Source organism: Centroberyx affinis, unplaced genomic scaffold (genome assembly GCF_046629955.1).
Source record: "Centroberyx affinis isolate AG114_WGS23_722 - 3 ecotype Tasmania unplaced genomic scaffold, CSIRO-AGI_Caff_v1 ptg004449l_1, whole genome shotgun sequence".
NCBI classification, from domain to species: Eukaryota; Metazoa; Chordata; class Actinopteri; order Beryciformes; family Berycidae; genus Centroberyx; species Centroberyx affinis.
This window is the reverse complement of record NW_027282118.1, coordinates 98,185-114,965: the sequence shown is the minus strand read 5'-3', so window position 1 is coordinate 114,965 and position 16,781 is coordinate 98,185. Positions and strand designations below refer to the sequence as shown.

Here is a 16,781-nt window from a genome sequence, read left to right as displayed (position 1 = left end):
GGTAGATAAATAACAGTGAAACTATGATCAAAACAGTCATTCTTCTACATTATCTAATGCTGTTAACATCTTGTAAATTAAATAATGCTGAAGTTTAGCTTTTCATCAATTTACTGGGGACCCCCTGGAACCCCCTCAAGGACCCCTGGTGGTCCCCGGACCCCACGTTGAGAACCACTGTTCTAAGGTTTCCACGTCTGATGTTGTTAATATGGGTCAAATTTTAGCGCTAATTTTCGAGGTTGGTAAAACAGTTTTTGTAATGTCCTTGATGTGCGACTCAAATGGGAGTGGGATTGAATGTAGCAAGATTTTTGATAGCATTATCTATAATTTAGAGTAGTGTTCTAAAAGAGATACCTGTGTCCAGCTTGTCTGATAACCAACATCTCTGTGTTGTTGGCATTGAGGAGCAGGACATGCAACATTTGACTAAGCATGTTGGGAGCGGTCGGTTTAACAGGTATAGAGTTGATTGTCGTCAGCATAACGATGAAATTTAATGCCAAGTTTATGGTTGATTTCGGTAGCAGTATCATGTAGATAGAGAAAAGCACCGGGTCCAGAACAGAGCCAGACCAGAGTCTACACTACAATACTTTGAGGTCATTCTTTCTAGTAGATAGGACCTAAACCACGAGAGCACCAATCCTTGAATACCATGAATACCTTGAATACCAATGTTGTTTTCAAGACAATTCATGGTTGCACTCAGGTCGAATAGTAATAGCACTGAGGTTGAATCAGAATCAATAGCTTGCAGGAGATCATTGACCAACTTTGTGAGTGCAGTTTTGGTAGAATAAAGATCTAAAAGCTGAAACGGTTTGAAACGGTACAAATAAATTGTTGTTAGGCATTCAGTGAGTTGGTTGGCTACAATCCTTTCAAGTAATTTGATAAAAAGGGGAGGTTTGAGATCGGTCTAAAGGACTTTGGATCACGATTTGGCTTTTTGAGTGGCTTAATCATGGCTGTTTAAAGACAGAGGGCACAATTCCAGTAGAAAGTGATGAATTGATTATATCAAGCATTGAAGGTCCTACAATTGGAAAAGGTTTTGCAGGGAGGGTCAAACAAGCAGGTTGTCTATTCTAGTTTATTTATATGAAATAAACTAGATTGTCGTAGGTCTAGAGCTGAGTACTAACTTGGAAAGCGTGTCTAGGGAGACTAATTCGAACCGGGAGAGTACACAAACAGCCTGGGAAACACCAAGTGAGCTATCCAAGGGGGGAATTGGCAGACAGCCACTGCTACGGAAATATTTTTGAGTGAGATTCATTACCAGGTCAAATAGAAACTTTGAGTTTTCTTATTGGCACCGATTAGCTTAGAGAAATATGCAGTTTCGAGAGTTTGCATTTATAATTCTGTAAGATGTCATTCATGCAAGACAGAAAACTTCAAGTCTAGTCGAGCTCCATTTACGCCAGCTTAAGCGCACGTGTCATCAATAAACCACAGTGCTGGTTTCTTAAAATTGTTTTGTGCTAGTTAACTAACTAGCTAGTTATGACTGAATCTAGTGTTGAGTTGGGTTGTGTTTAGTTCATTAGTAAAATAATCAAGGGTGTCAATATAAACAGAAAATAGAGCAACAACTTTGGGCAGTTGTTCAGAGAGTGTTGCATATCGCCGTGATTACTACGAGGACAGGTGAATTCAATTTGGAATTTAAGAACGTAATGGTCAGATATGGCTGGTACACAGTGGGAGACCAGCAGATCAGAGACAGATCAGCATGTTTCCGCTGTGATGGGAGGCTTCACAAACAAGCTGAGTAAGACCAAAGGTATCTGTAAGTGCTGAGAAAGCCTTGCTGAGGGGATGCTAAGAGGAAGTGTTTTTTATGGGAATGATGAAGTCACCATTGATAAGAACCTTATCAGTTTGAGATTAGGGCCCCGGTGGGCGGTAAAGCATTAACATGGAGAGTGACAACTGCAAAATATAGCGAATGCATAGAGTTATTCACAGCTGTAAGGACACAAAACAAGGGCCTCAAATGAAGCAAATGTGTTTGGATTAAAATGAATATTAGAGTTAAATATTAAGGCAATGCCCCCTCCTATTTTTGCTGTATGAGCGACGTGACAACTGACAAGCAAAGAATCTAAGGGTCGAATAAATAAATGTTGCAATCTGACAATAGGGTGTGGTAAAAAATTCTAGCAAGGCCAAGGAGGCAGACCTTCAATACACCAGGCAGCGTTTTTACACCGGAAGCAGTCAGGAGCGGCAGGAGCTGCTTGTGATTATGGGATTCGCAAATATTGATGTTTTCTACTGTTGCACTTACCCTAAATTGCTCGGGATTAGGATGTCAGCTAAACGGCTAAACTGTTTGGAAAAAGGTTCAGCGTAGCAGTGGAAGCATTTATTCACAGTCGACCTCACATGGGAAACTTGCTTCCTCTTCTTCTTAAATCTGGCAGAGAACAGTGTCTTTTTAAAGGGAAAGACATGGTGGGGAGCCTGAACATTTTGCCACGATACAAATATACCATAGAGAGCTGTTACTATATAACTTATTTACATATTTGCTGCTTTGCTGCACAATGTAGCTTTGGTAAGAAACTATGGTTTATGCAATAATGATTTCTAAATTGAAGAAGTTCTACTCTCAAACAATGTTAAAGGGAACCATATTGTTTTTTTTAGGGGGCACTTTATTAGTACTGGGTGAAGAGTTCTTTTGCAAAACACTACATATATATCTTAAAAAAAAAAAAAGTAATATCCCTCATAATTTACTTTTTTGCTTTGCTTTGCTTTGCCTTGCTTTGCTTTGCTTGTGTTTTTCACAGGTTCAAATATCTCTCCCAAACCCACACACTGGAATTTTAAGAAGCCCCTGATTTACTTAATGTGCTATGGGAAGCAGCATCCTGTCGCCCCTGGTGCAGTTCACACCGTATAGTTTTATGGAATACTTTGGTTCACAGACTTCAGACACATCGTATTGTCCTAATGAACTGATGGTAGCCCGCCTGGGGCTGAGGACGCATAGCAACACAAACGTCTGCCGAGAAGAGGAGAAAGAGCGAGAGAACAAAAGAGAGAGAGAGAAAGAGAGCGTGTTAGAAAGCAAAGGGCCACACATAGAGTACATTGCTCAAATGACAGGAGAGTGGTGGTAAAGTTAGTTTTTAACTTAAATACCTAGAAATTATGCAAGGTGATGTTTACCAACCCGGCCGGTATGTGAGGCTTCATACCAAAGATACCAAAGGGACGAAAGAGGCAAAAGATCTAATGTTGGTGAGTCCAGATTTCTCTGGACAGAGCGCTGCTCACTGCTGTTTAGGAGACAGTTTGTTTTACACTCTTAAGTTTCAATTCGTCACTTTCTGTGGCTGCAGAAGTGTGCATACCCAACACCAGGATTTAATTTGGGGAAATTGGGTGGATCTAAAGCTCTAAATTCAAGGGGATGTGACACTCTTGTCTATAGAAGCCCCACTTTGTGATTTTGGCTGCTTAAGCAGCTTTCAGCAGCTTTAAATTTTTCTACCAAGGGTGGACTGGAAAAGAACAGAAGAAATTAGTTTAATAGCAATTTTTACAGTTTATCACAGAAACGTTATTGGGGATTCCTGTTTCATTTTGTCACTATTAAAGAATTCAGGCTTGGTTATCCCAAAAACTGAATTCATGCATACTATTCCTATGATCTTGGACAGTAAACTTGATGTGTGAATGCTAATTTAATGTATTTAGTCATATTAAGGACAAGGGAAACGTGCTGAAGACAAGAACAACAATAAAAAAACATTCATGAACAAGTCAGAAGCCAGACATCAACTTATATCATGAGGTGAACTGCAGCCTTTGTGTTAATTTATTGGGTGTGGGTAAGTATATTACTGCTTTTATAGAATAATGGGTAAAAGAAATAACAATACAGGGAAAATAAACAGGAAATGGAAGAGCAAAATTGTAGACCTTGCGTGAGGACAAAGTTTGACTAAAAACTGTGAGACCAAAGACTTCCCGGAATATTGCATGTAGCACCGTATAGAAAGCAGAGAGAGAGAGATACAGAGAAAGGGAGCGGTAGGAGAAAGAGAGAGAGAGAGAGATTGAGAGAGACAGGCAGAGAGAGAGACATGGAGAAGGAAAACACATTAATTAAAACAAGTCCTAAACAGCAGGGGTCACTTTATATTGGCTTGTTAAACTTGACCCATGCGGTGCGAAAACACACACACACTTAGTTGTAAGTGCAACTGAGATATTGCAGAAACGTGTGTGTGTGTGTGTATGTGCACGGACCGGGGTATTAAGTGTGTTTTAGGGTTAGACCGATATACAGTATATGGGATGGGGGGGCTGCCCTGCCTTAAAGAGCTACTAAACCTTTTCATTTGTATGAGTTTCAGCTGAGCTTTTTAGTGTCCCATGATGGTCTAACGGCTGTTTCAGGGGCTTTTCCACCCTGACAAGAATAGAATTCTGGGGGAAAAACACTGAATTCTTGTTATTTTATTAGCATGAAAATGGTCACATTTAAAAAAAACCTCTGCCACCATGCCGGTCTCACCGGTGGTTCCATCATTACAAACGCTGTTGTTGTGCGGCCAAGCTTTGTTCAAACCGCAGAACTTTAATTTCAATTCTAGCCAAGATCCCAAAGTTTCCAAAGACACCAGGCTGAATTACAGGAAAATGTGTATAAAATGATGCACAAGACATCTAGAGTTTTCCCATTTGATGTAAAAAAAAATGGCATCTTGGGTTTGAATATGTCACTCAGTATAAGCAGCTACAGCTCCAATAAGGCATTGGAAGGAGCAGATATAGAATATCTACGTGACATTGTCAGAAAAAATGTTTTCTAACTTTGAAACTGAATTTAAGGGGAAAATCAGAGTTCAAGGGGTTAAACACGTTGAATACCGGCCACAAAATATCAGCTATCGGCAGCTTCACTCCAAAAACACCGGTATCGGTATCGGCCCTTCACAAACCCATATCAGTCAAGCCGTGTGTTTGCGCAGATCATCGCTGGAGGCAGGGAAAGGAAAGTAGCGTCAGCCGCCGATCTTTCAAGACGCTGTTATAAACTTTCCTTCCGCCGCTGAGTTTTCCTCTCCGCTCCGCTCGCAGCAGTTGATGTCATCACCTCGCCTCGCCTCGCCCTCCTCAGCCTCCCCCCTGCCTCAGAATACCAAAGAGCAGAGATGTAGCGGGAGGGGTAGAACCACCTCACCTCACTTTACCTTCCACAGACGTAACCCCCTTCTCCTGTCGATATAAATCTGCCATGCATTCATTTCCTCTACCCGTTTAATCCTTTTCAGGATCAACAGGGAGCTGGAGCCTATCCCAGCAGGCATTGCGTAGAAGGCAGGAAAACACCCTGGACAGGTCGCCAGTCCAGACACACACTCACATTCATACCCATGGGCAATGTAGAGTCGCCAATCCACTTGATTTGCATGTCTGTGGAATCAAATTGATGTAAATTGCATGAAAATAAGGTTTTTCCAAGATAATGCGTAAGTCCAAAAATCCGTTTTATATCCATTTTGATCAGATGTTTCATTTAGTGTTTAGTCTGAAGATCTCATTTTATTAGACAAGTTTAAAAGCGTGTAGAGTATCATTCGCTTGGCTGAGAGTCTTTGCTGAGGTGCCGGAGTTACGAGTCAAATCCACCGTGAAAAAGATTTTCCGCACACTTGGATCCATGCAATTTATGTTTATTACACCAAGCTTTAGGTAGTGTCTGGAAGATCTTTTTCACTGTAAAACCAGTTTAAGAAATGATTGTTGTAAGGCATTGTCACTTGTTAAAAGAAAAGACATGAAAATGCAAGAAAAGACTAAAAGAATCCACCAATTGGCATACGTTTGTGTGTTTATGTATGTTTATTTTCCCTGTCATCTGGCCTATCCTGTTAGATTGCCTGTCCTTTTCAATTGTACGCATAGATGTTGTTTACCGTAATCTGTTACCTAGAACCCACAGCTTTGGTGAAAATCGTTTTTCCTGTGTTGTGCCCTTCACAGGTCGCTACAAGTCCCTGTTTGCCCTCTGTCTGTTCCTCTGTGATGTTGATGCGCATTCTTCTGTGACACCTGGAAGCTGAAGGCTCAGCACAGGAAGGTAAGAGCCTAAACACTTCTGAAAATAAACATGGAGCGTGTCCAAGTGGATCGGCGGTTTAGGGTGCACACCCTGTACACTTGACTTTGTGGGTTCATATCTACTCATAGTCCCCCCTACGTCCTTTCTGTGTGACTCTTCTTTCCAGACCCATTTCTTCCCCTGCTGCCCTTCTTACAGTTTAGCTTATCAAAGCATAGTGGCACCCTTGCTTCAGAGAACAGGCTTAAATACCCATGAGATACCTCTGTGTTAAAAGGATACACCATGTTTTTGGGAGATTGGCCTACTGGTCAACTTGTGTGTTAAGTGATGTTGAGAACATAGACACCAAAGTCATCCATGTGTCCCTGGTAGATCATTGGCTCTGGTGCTCTATCCTAACACTTTAACATACACTATGTTGAGTGATAGTGGGCTCCGTGCTAACACTTTAGCATACGCCATGTTGGGTGATAGTGGGCTCCATGCTAACACTTCAGCATACACTATGTTGAGTGATATTAGGCTCCGTGCTAACACCTAACACTTTAGCAACCTGGATAGCTCTGATAAAAAGCCCTTCTGTTCTGTGAAACAATTGTGGTCAGAGCTCTGGGTAAACATCTACACACAACCAACCTAATACTTTAGCATACACAATGTTGAGTGATATTAGGCTCCGTGCTAACACCTAACACTTCAGCATACACTATGTTGAGTGATAGTGGGCTCCATGCTAACACTTTAGCATACTCCATGTTGAGTGGTAGTAGCTCCATGCTAACACTTTAGCATACGCTATGTTGAGTGATAGTGGGCTCCATGCTAACACTTTAGCATACTCCATGTTGAGTGATTGTAGGCTCCATGCTAACACTTTAGCATACACAATGTTGAGTGATATTAGGCTCCGTGCTAACACCTAACACTTCAGCATACACTATGTTGAGTGATAGTGGGCTCCGTGCTAACACTTTAGCATACTCCATGTTGAGTGATAGTAGCTCCATGCTAACACTTTAGCATACACTATGTTGAGTTAGTGGGCTCCGTGCTAACACTTTAGCATACTCCATGTTGAGTGATTGTAGGCTCCATGCTAACACTTTAGCATACACTATGTTGAGTGATAGTAGGCGACTAGCATTATCCAAGGTAAGACTGACCCTTTAGTGATGAAAAATTGCAAAAGTGCAAACTTTAACACTGTTCCTCACTGTTACTACCTGATTATGACACCTGATCTGACATGACCTGACATGTTCATGTTGTTTGGTATTATATTATGCTCCAGCGTCATATTTGGAATGGATATGGCTCTCATAAACCGCATAACCCATATTTCATTGCCTCCTAAATCACTGCCTGACCACAGTGAAGCGCCATTCATGTGAATGCAGTCAGAAATGTAGTACGGATTCTGTTACAGTGCATCTGCCGAAATCATAACTTTTCTTTGGAAATCATACCCATCAATATATCATACCCATCAATATATGAGGACACGTATACATTGATTTCAAACTTTAGAAAAAGCTTTCATCTATGTTTCATGTAGTTTTGAGTTATTGAGTAAAGTTTTCACATCTCTTCGAATCAAAATAATGTTTTCCATAAGAACTTTTTACCTCTTTAAATGAACTTTTAAAGTTTTACTTACATTGCATGAATAACTCACTTTTGACCAAAATATCTGCTAGAACCTAATTTCAAAGTCACAAAGAGAAAAGTTCAAATCTTTCAAGTGTATTTTATGCCAATTTACGAGACTCTTATTCTCGTGTTTTGGTCTCTAACATTGTTTGAAAGTGTTTCTTTCTTTGTTATTCTTCCTTGTCACTCCCTCTTTTTGTTGGCTAACCTGTGGGTTTGGTTGGCTGTCTGCTTGAGAGCCTGGAGGGGGAGAGAGAGAGAGAGAGAGAGAGCGAGAGAGAGAGAGAGAGAGAGAGAAGATGGACAGCTCGTTTGTCACGCGTACACACACACACACACACACACACACTTCTCTCCTCCCCTTTCCAACTGTGTGCCACATGAAAGGATTGTACACCCTCTCTCTCTCTCTCTCTCTCTCTCTCTCTCTCTCTCCCTCTCTCTCTTTCTCTCTTTCATCTGCCGGCGGTGTGTTATTAGGATCCAGAGACTCCAGAGTGTCTGCTACACTGTCACCTCCCACAGCCTCTTCACACGCACTCTGTGTTTGTGTGTGTTTCAGCGTGTGTATATGTGTGTGTGTAATATATAGATGGGCGCAACCTGCATCTGTATTTGTCTGACTCACTCACTCTGACAGACACACCAGGAAAGCACCATCAGCAAACTGCCTATGCAGTGTGTGTGTGTGTGTGTGTGTGTGTGTGTGTGTGTGTGTGTGTGTGTGCGCGCGCGTGCATGGGTACACTTGCAGGAAATAGAATACCACAGTAAGCGATTCAAATACAAACATTTTATTTTTTTACTCAAAATTACATATAGTTTTTTTTTCAAATAAATGCTCCTAAGGCACCAACTGTCATGCCACTTTTGATCTACAGTTGACACTATAAATAAGACCTGAGTTCAGCACATATATAGTAGAATATATATACAACTTCTTTTTCAAATGTTTTAGCACCTACTCATTGTAGCACTTTTGCTCTTGAATGTTTTTTAATATACAGAAACTGAGATCAGGGCTGGGAATTTTTTGTAAGCATAACCAATAGATGCATTCAGGGAAAATATGTTAGGGACAAAATGAATTGTGCACCGCAGTTAAACATAACTGACTTTTGAACTGATTTGCATAGGCAATTCAAAGAAGCCGCACAGACAGAATCATCATTCATTCATTCAAATGCCTACCAAAGTTCTCACAGCAAAGCCCCGTGTCGACAGTTCAGACGGATTGAATTTCTTTGCTACGTTCACACCGCAGGCCTTCATGCTCTGAATTGCTGCTAGTAGCTGATTGTTGAATGACTGCTCATACCTATTCTGGGATGTAAATCATATCCAACAGTCACTGACAGTGACGTCAAAAAGATGTGTTTGCAGAGTAACAACAACAAGAGATGTCACGTCCATTTTTGTACCTATGCTACGACACATTTCGGTGACAGTATGCATACCTCCGCATCTGATTTTTCTACCACATATCCAAGTGGTCCAGATCAGCATTGGAAAAAATGTGACTCCGTGAAGCTTTTTGCTGTTCACACTGATTAGAAAACATCAGACATAAGATCTGTGTCACATGTGAGGGAATAAATCAGAATTGGGACACTATGCTGCAGTGTGAACGTACTTTGGGAGACAAGGACCCAAACAAGAAAAGTCTCCCACACCTGAAATAATTTTTGTAGAGGGACTCTGGTATCCTTTATTGGTAGGGGAGCTCTACTTTTATCTGCACCGTGTTGTGTTTTATGGGAAACGAAAGCCTTTATACAAAAACAATGCTTGGATGTAAACATTAGACGGTGCTTTGTGAAGGGCAGTGAAAAAGTGCTAGAACTACCTTCGGACCCTTGTTTGTTATCGTACGGCTTCTTTGAAAACACAGAAGATTCATCGATGTGTTCGGTTATGTTTTCTGTAGATGAATTCTTCATTAAAAGGCGTAATGTGTCCCAGAGTTTCCCTACCATAGGTGTTTCATTAATCTGGGTTTCAGTGGAGAGTTTTAGTGCCCTATGATGGTCTGAATGTTGTTCCAGAGTGTTTCCACCCTAACAAGAAGAAAATTCTGGGGGGGAAACTGAACATGTGTCATTCTTTGGCATGGAAATGTTCAAATGGTCAAAAAAGATGTTGAATATCGACAAAATATCGGCCATTAGCGGCTTCAATCTGAAAGCATTGGTACCGGTATCGGCCTTCAAAAACCCATATCGGTCGAACCCTAATCTCCGTTACGATTTCTCTGTTCTGACATCTTAATCTTGGGAGAATAAGTCGTCTGCATCAGGTTTTACAGTCACGACTCTTGTCTGGTGATCACTGCCAGGTTTTTCTTTGGGTCACGCTACCACTCCAGATCCTGGTGTTGAAGCACAGACCTCCAGTCAAAACGCTATGTAAAGTCTTTCCCGGGTGTTACGGCAGTCAGTAGACGGCTCCCATGCTCTGTGTAGACGGCGGCGCTGGTGACGGCGTGTGGTGCGTCGGACCCGTCTGCGGCAGTCCTAAATGCGCACCCTGCTGCTGGAACCAGTTCTGGTGCGTGTACTCGTCCATGTAAGCCGGCGAGGAATCGACTTGCGGCTGATAGAGACCCTGCCCCCTACTGGTAGGATCCAGCACTGCGTTATTCTTGTTGCTGCTGCTACTGATGTTGCCGTTTGTGTTGCTGCTGCTGCTGCTGCTGTTGTTGTTGTTGTTGTTGTTGTTGCTTTTGTTCTCCCAAACGGCCGGGGACGGGGGAGAGTTGCAGGCCATGGAGTCGCTGGCGTCCGGGCTTTGGTCCACAGGGATTTCCCCGAGCGGAAACTCTCCGTTCTTGTAGAGCTTCTTGAACTTGGAGCGACGGTTCTGGAACCAGATTTTGACCTGGAGGGAAGAGCGTCGTATGTTGAGAAAACATAAAGATGCCAAGGCTTTTTCCAAAGCCTACTGGCCTCTTTCCTCAGCTCGATCCCTACTTGCTATTACAATAACATATAACTAGCATAGAAATTCTTTAGCAATAAGAAACAAGGCAATAAGTGAGATTTTTACCGCTCCATAGCACAAAATGACAATACTTTTATAGGGTTGCTGATCAATACCAATCACTCAACGTGCCAGAGACTGGTGTAGGAGAGCAGTTCTTGCAGTTCCTACTGGTCGCCAATAGAGGTCACTAAAGTTCATAGATTACGTCATGCCCCTGTAAATGTGTGAGAGCCTTTTAATTCTATAAACAATATCAAGTCCACGAGGCTATCAAAACAAATGACTTACCACCAGGATTAAAATACAATAGGACAGCACTTATTTTATTTCCTTTTGTTAATGTGAACCAAGCATAACACTGAAGAATGATTTGCTGCACCTGCATTATGTCTGACACTACAGGTTTTGTGATTTATCACTCAGGCGGTCATAAAGCATGTGGCAGTAAATCATTAAGGCAGAGAAATCTGACTGACTAAACCAGACTGTCAGAAGAGTGGCAACTCTCGCTAGGGCGCTGATCCAAAAAAGGTTGAGAACCACTGCTCTAGTATATTTGATTCTAGTGTATTCTATTACAGCATATTCTACTAGTTTCTAGTAGTTTTAGTATAGTGTAGTATATTCTTCAGCTAGTGTATTCTACTCTATTCTACTCTATTCTATACTATTATAATCTATTGTACTCTGTCACCAAATGTATAACATTGTATTGTAATCCTGTTGTATTGTGTTCTATTCTATTCTGTTGTACTCTGTTAAAAAAGGTATACCATTGTATTGTAATATGTTGTGTTGTATTGTATTGTATTGTATTGTATTGTATTGTATTCTATTCCTTCTATTCCATTCTATTCTATTGTACTCTGTCACCAAAGGTATACCATTGTATTGTAATATGTTGTATTGTATTGTATTGTATTGTATTGTATTCTATAGTACTCTATCACCAAAGCTATACCATTGTATTGTAATCTGTTGCATTGTACGGTATTCTATTCCATTCCACTCCGTCACCAAAGGTATTCCACTGTGTTGTATTTCATTGCACTGGATCGCCCTCTGCTCCCCTCCCTCCTGTGTGTCCCACCTGTGTCTGTGTGAGGCCCAGCTGCGCGGCCAGCTCGGCCCGCTCCCGGCAGGGCCAGGTACTGGGCCGACTGGAAGCGCCTCTGCAGGGCGGCCAGCTGGTAGCTGGAGTAGATGGTCCGGGGCTTCCGCACCTTCTTGGGCTTCCCGTTGACCATGCGCACCTCCATTTCCGGTTCCTCTTTCACTGGTGGAGGAAAAAAAGTGAGGCTGAGTAAAGGACTACATGAATTATAGTGAAGAGTAGCTCCTAACTGTGGTTGTTTATCATTCATCGTTCATTCTCTGGCAAAGAATATTCTGATAATATTCCTTATGGTACTTTGTGGTGTTTATTTTTATCTCCTGGGGTGCCACTCTAATGTTCTTATACTACTCCTATAGGGACTTAAAGTTTGTCTGTGATATTCTATAGAGAGTTTATAGTGACCTTATGGTAGTTTATGGTATTTTTATCTACTATGGTATCACTATAATATTCCTATGGGGACTTATAGCGTGTTTGTGATGCTCAATAGTGAGTTTTAGTGACCTTATGATACTTTATGGTAATTTCTGATCTTCTATTATAACACTATAATGCTCCTATAGTATTACTATAATATTCCTATGGAGACATGTGTTTTGTGATGCTCAATAGTGAGTTTATAATGATAGTTTATGGGTTTTTTGATCTTCTATGGTATCACCATAATGTTCCTATAATATCCTCCAAAAAAATATATCATAGCACTCATATGGCTCTTTTCCATACCGGTTGCCTGCTTCTCATTTCCACCAAACAATGCCATGAACGGCAGCTTGTATTAGGTCCACGCATGGCAGTTTGTGCAGAGATGCTGCAGCACCAAAATAGACGCGGCTGCTACAACCCCAGAGTTTCAAAGAAATTCCGGGCAGCACTCTGAACTTATAATTTTGGTCTGAGTGTCTCCCACAGACGTGGAGAGAGAGGGAGATTTATAGGTGCTTTTCATGTAGCCTGGAGGCCTGCTTGTATATATCTCCCCTGTTTTTTCTTATAGCAGATTTGTTCCTTCTTTCAGACACAAAACCCACCAATACACAAATATATATGTAGCCTACACACATTCATTTGAACATATTATGTATTGACATGTATAGAAAAAACACATTTGAAAGTCTTGTCTTTTAACCATATACAGTATGTACAATACATGAAGGAAATTGAGGTCAATATTACAAAAACTGCCACTTTTGTACATCTTCTACATGCATGGTACAGAAATACCACATTTGACATGGATTATATTTAAATGCATTAATATATATTGTTTAAGGAATAGATTTATCTACTTATATTTTAAAATATATGTGCTGATCACATTAGACATAAATTGCTTATATGTAGCCTACTTTGTTTACTATGTTTTCAAATAGCTTCCCAGGTTATATTGTTGTATATATTATATTATAATATATTATATTATGAAAGACATGTCAGACTCTATATGGACTATACGGCCATATATGGATTTTTTTATTTGCTTATATATATATTTATTTATCTATCAATTCATCAATTTCTCTGTCTACCTGTCTTTATATTTATTCAGCTAGCCTATTTATTTAGATATGTGTTTATTTGTATCTATATGTCTATTTTTGTTTATGTCTTTTATTTACTTTATTTAATTTTACTAATTTATGTAGGCTATTTTTATATCGCATATTTATTCATTTGGTCGTTGCACGCATGACGGGCGTGCCAACAACAGGCATTGCGTGATAAGCAGCCGTCGTCGGAGCTGGATGATTCAACGCGCGAGACTGACTGACATGCCGTGACACCTGACGCGCGTGGCCGTGGGCCAAAGTCCCCCGGGGCCGTTTCCAGCAGTCAACTCCCAACTGGAATGTCAGCAGCGGTGCACCAGTCTGTCAGGTTTGTTTTTCTACCGTTGTTCACACCGAGACACCTTCCAAGCTCGGCAGGCAAAAAAAAACACAACAACTTTTAAACACAAGTCTAGCTGTACAGAAAACAGCAGCGAGGGAGACGAGGATATTGAGGATATTGCAATATTCATGTTTGTCTCCTGTGTGTTTTTTTTTTTTTATCTCCTATGGTGTCACTGTAATGTCCCTATAGTATTCCTATAATATTCCTATAGGGTCTTATAGTGTGTTTATGTTGCTAAATAGTGATCTTATGGTAGTTTATGATGTTTTTAATCTCCCAAGGTATATCTATAATATCCTATAGGTATGCATAGTGTGTGTGTAGTACTCAGCAATGAGTTTATAGTGACCTTATGATACTCTATGGTATCACTGTAATATTCCTATAGTGGTCCTATAATATTCCTATAGGGACTTCTAGTTTTACTGTTGTATTTCCACAGCATCCTTCTAAAATGTATCATCACACTACAGCTCTGTTAACATAAACCTATTCAGATATGCTTTAAGGTTATTGCATGTGTGATGAATCACAACAGCAACATATTCTTTTGGAGGTTAAATTGAAAGGTCACTGACTACAGCTGACATGCTCCAGTCCTATAGGCTGCCCTCGATTTCCTTATCAATAATTAACTGAGAAGGGAGTTATAAAGGACTATGAGCAACAGGCAGATAAATATAGCCTATAAGTCTGTGTTTACCCTGGATATAAATGTGGCCATTCAATCCGCCATTAAATCAGTAACTGAATAACCTCCATTGAACTTAATGGACTTTCTTTCCCAAACTCCCTGTCTTTCCAGGCTGGAAACTCATCTCTTCAGGAATGAGCTCATGTCGCCTTTTTTCCCTGCATGAATCACACCCCCCCTCTCCTATATCTTTCTCTCCACTTATTTCTGTTGAAGTTAAAAAAAAAAATCCCTTCCAACTCTCTCCTGAGCTTTTACATTAGTATTTCTCTCTTAGCCTATATATCCACAGGAATACAGTCAGGGAACTCTGCTGACCCTTGTAACTCCTTACTATTGGTCGTTTGTAATGATGGTGATAATTGAAGCTTATTCTAAACAGCATCAGCTAAATGCCCTAAAAATGTAAATGTAAACTGAGATCTGCAGAGAGTAAACTCATTTAAAGCGCGTCATGGGACAGTTCGGGGAACAGTGGAAAACTTTTGACCACTGGCACAAAAGGAAAACCACTACATTTCCCCGTGCGTAAAACTCATCTGGGGACAATGAGTATATATGGCAAGACATGGGGCACTCAGCCTGAGGGAGTCCCGGTTCGATCTGGTCGGTTTTCTCATTATAATGAAGAGCAAAGATCAAGGGAAAATGGCTGGGAATCTATAGACTGTGTAAAAAAAAAAATCACAGCAGGTTGGCACTGCAGTTATTAGTCGGTGCTCGATTCAATTTTGCATACAGAAGCGAGTTTGTAAGTTTTGGTGGCAATTTGATATCAGATGCATGGACTTAGTGAAATGGAAAACTTACCGACGTCTTGCAGCGTTGCCTGGACCTCCCTGCTGAACGTCCCGTGCTGCCTGTACGCCGCATGCGGGTACGGGTATTCCGCCTTGCCGACCGGGTAGGCGCCCCCTGCCCCCATCCCGTTCAGGTTATAGTGGTGGTAGGTGTACGGGTTCATGGGTTGAGCGGAATACGGCTGCTGCGCCTGGTAGAAATCCTGCGGGCTCTGGAGCGCCGCCTGCCCGCTGTAGAAGCCCATGTCGGTGGACGAGGACTCCGGGAGGGTCGGGGAGTCCTTGGCGGCCGCGATGGAGCTCCCGGCCGCCGCGGGGAGGGACGGCTTCTTCTCCTCGAACACCGGCACCGGCTGCCCGTTCATGTTTTCACACACTCTCGGCTCTTGCGAGGTTTGAAAAAAAAAAGAGTCAGCTCGAGCCCCGAAAAGCCTATCGGGAATGTGTCTCGCAGGTTCTCAGCGCGCAGGAATCCTCAAAGTCTTGTAGCTGGCGCAGCCAAAGTCCCTTGACGCAGCAGCCAGGCTGTCCACCGTGGCGGCGCCCAACCCAACTAGAGCTCCTAATTACAGGGCGCGCCGAGCCGAGCCAAGCCGGGCAGCGCGGAGGGAGTGGATGGCTCTCTCTCATTGGTTCGTCTCCCCGCTCCCTGCCTCTGCCCCGGGGCCAAGACGGGCCCGACTGTCGCCTGTCTGGCTCCCCTCTGCTCCCCACAGAAACCTCCAGTAAACCTCTCCTCTGGCCTGCACCAAAGCGCATAAACAGTCGGCGAGCCTGTAAAGTCTCTAACTTTATACCCGGAGATATTTCTACGTTTTTTTTTGCGGACCTACACGTCAACATGCAAGTGCAGTTGAAGATTTAGATGAAGCGCAGGCTATAGGACAAGTCGTGCATAATGGGGTTGTGATAAGGAGTGTTTACGCATTAGCTTTTGGTGCTGCCTCCCATTCACATGCAGATACACAGCCTCGACCCACGTTGCGACTTGTTTACAGTGAATCAAGGCTTATTTAAAAAGGCTTTTCCCTGTTTACACAGACTTCGCCTTAGGAAAAGACATGTAGGCTAGTAATCCTATAATAAACTTAGATTGATACTATATCACAAAACTATACAGTGTATCTAGCAATTAGGAATATTATAGGCTACTGATACCATAGGGGATAAAATTACCATAAGGTCACTATACTGAGTAGGCCTACCACAGACAGAAGTTCCTAATATTCTAGGAATATTATAGCCTAGTGATTTTTACAGTCAGCTCTAATCTTAAACAGGCATATATGACTAAATGAGGTTAGAGTAATTGACCTCTTTGTTAAATAGTATCAAGATGAACTAGAAAAGCACACTTGCCACAGGCAATGTGTGGGTGAGGTGAGAGCAAGCGTGAGTGCTCCAGCTTGAAAGGTTAAAAAGTTGAATTCATTCCAAATGCACAGTTTACAATTTGACCACCAGATGTCACTATTCACTCTCCGCCGTTTAGTTCTTAGGGAGAAAAAAATAAAACAAAAGACCTATTAAAAATGTCATAAA

General features: G+C 41.7%; 1 pseudogene; it reads right to left on the bottom strand.

Moving 5' to 3' along the window:
- Positions 1-8,596: 8,596 nt before the first annotated feature.
- LOC139665103 (homeobox protein Dlx3b-like) lies at positions 8,597-15,685 on the bottom strand (annotated as a pseudogene).
- Between the last annotated feature and the right edge of the window lie 1,096 nt (positions 15,686-16,781).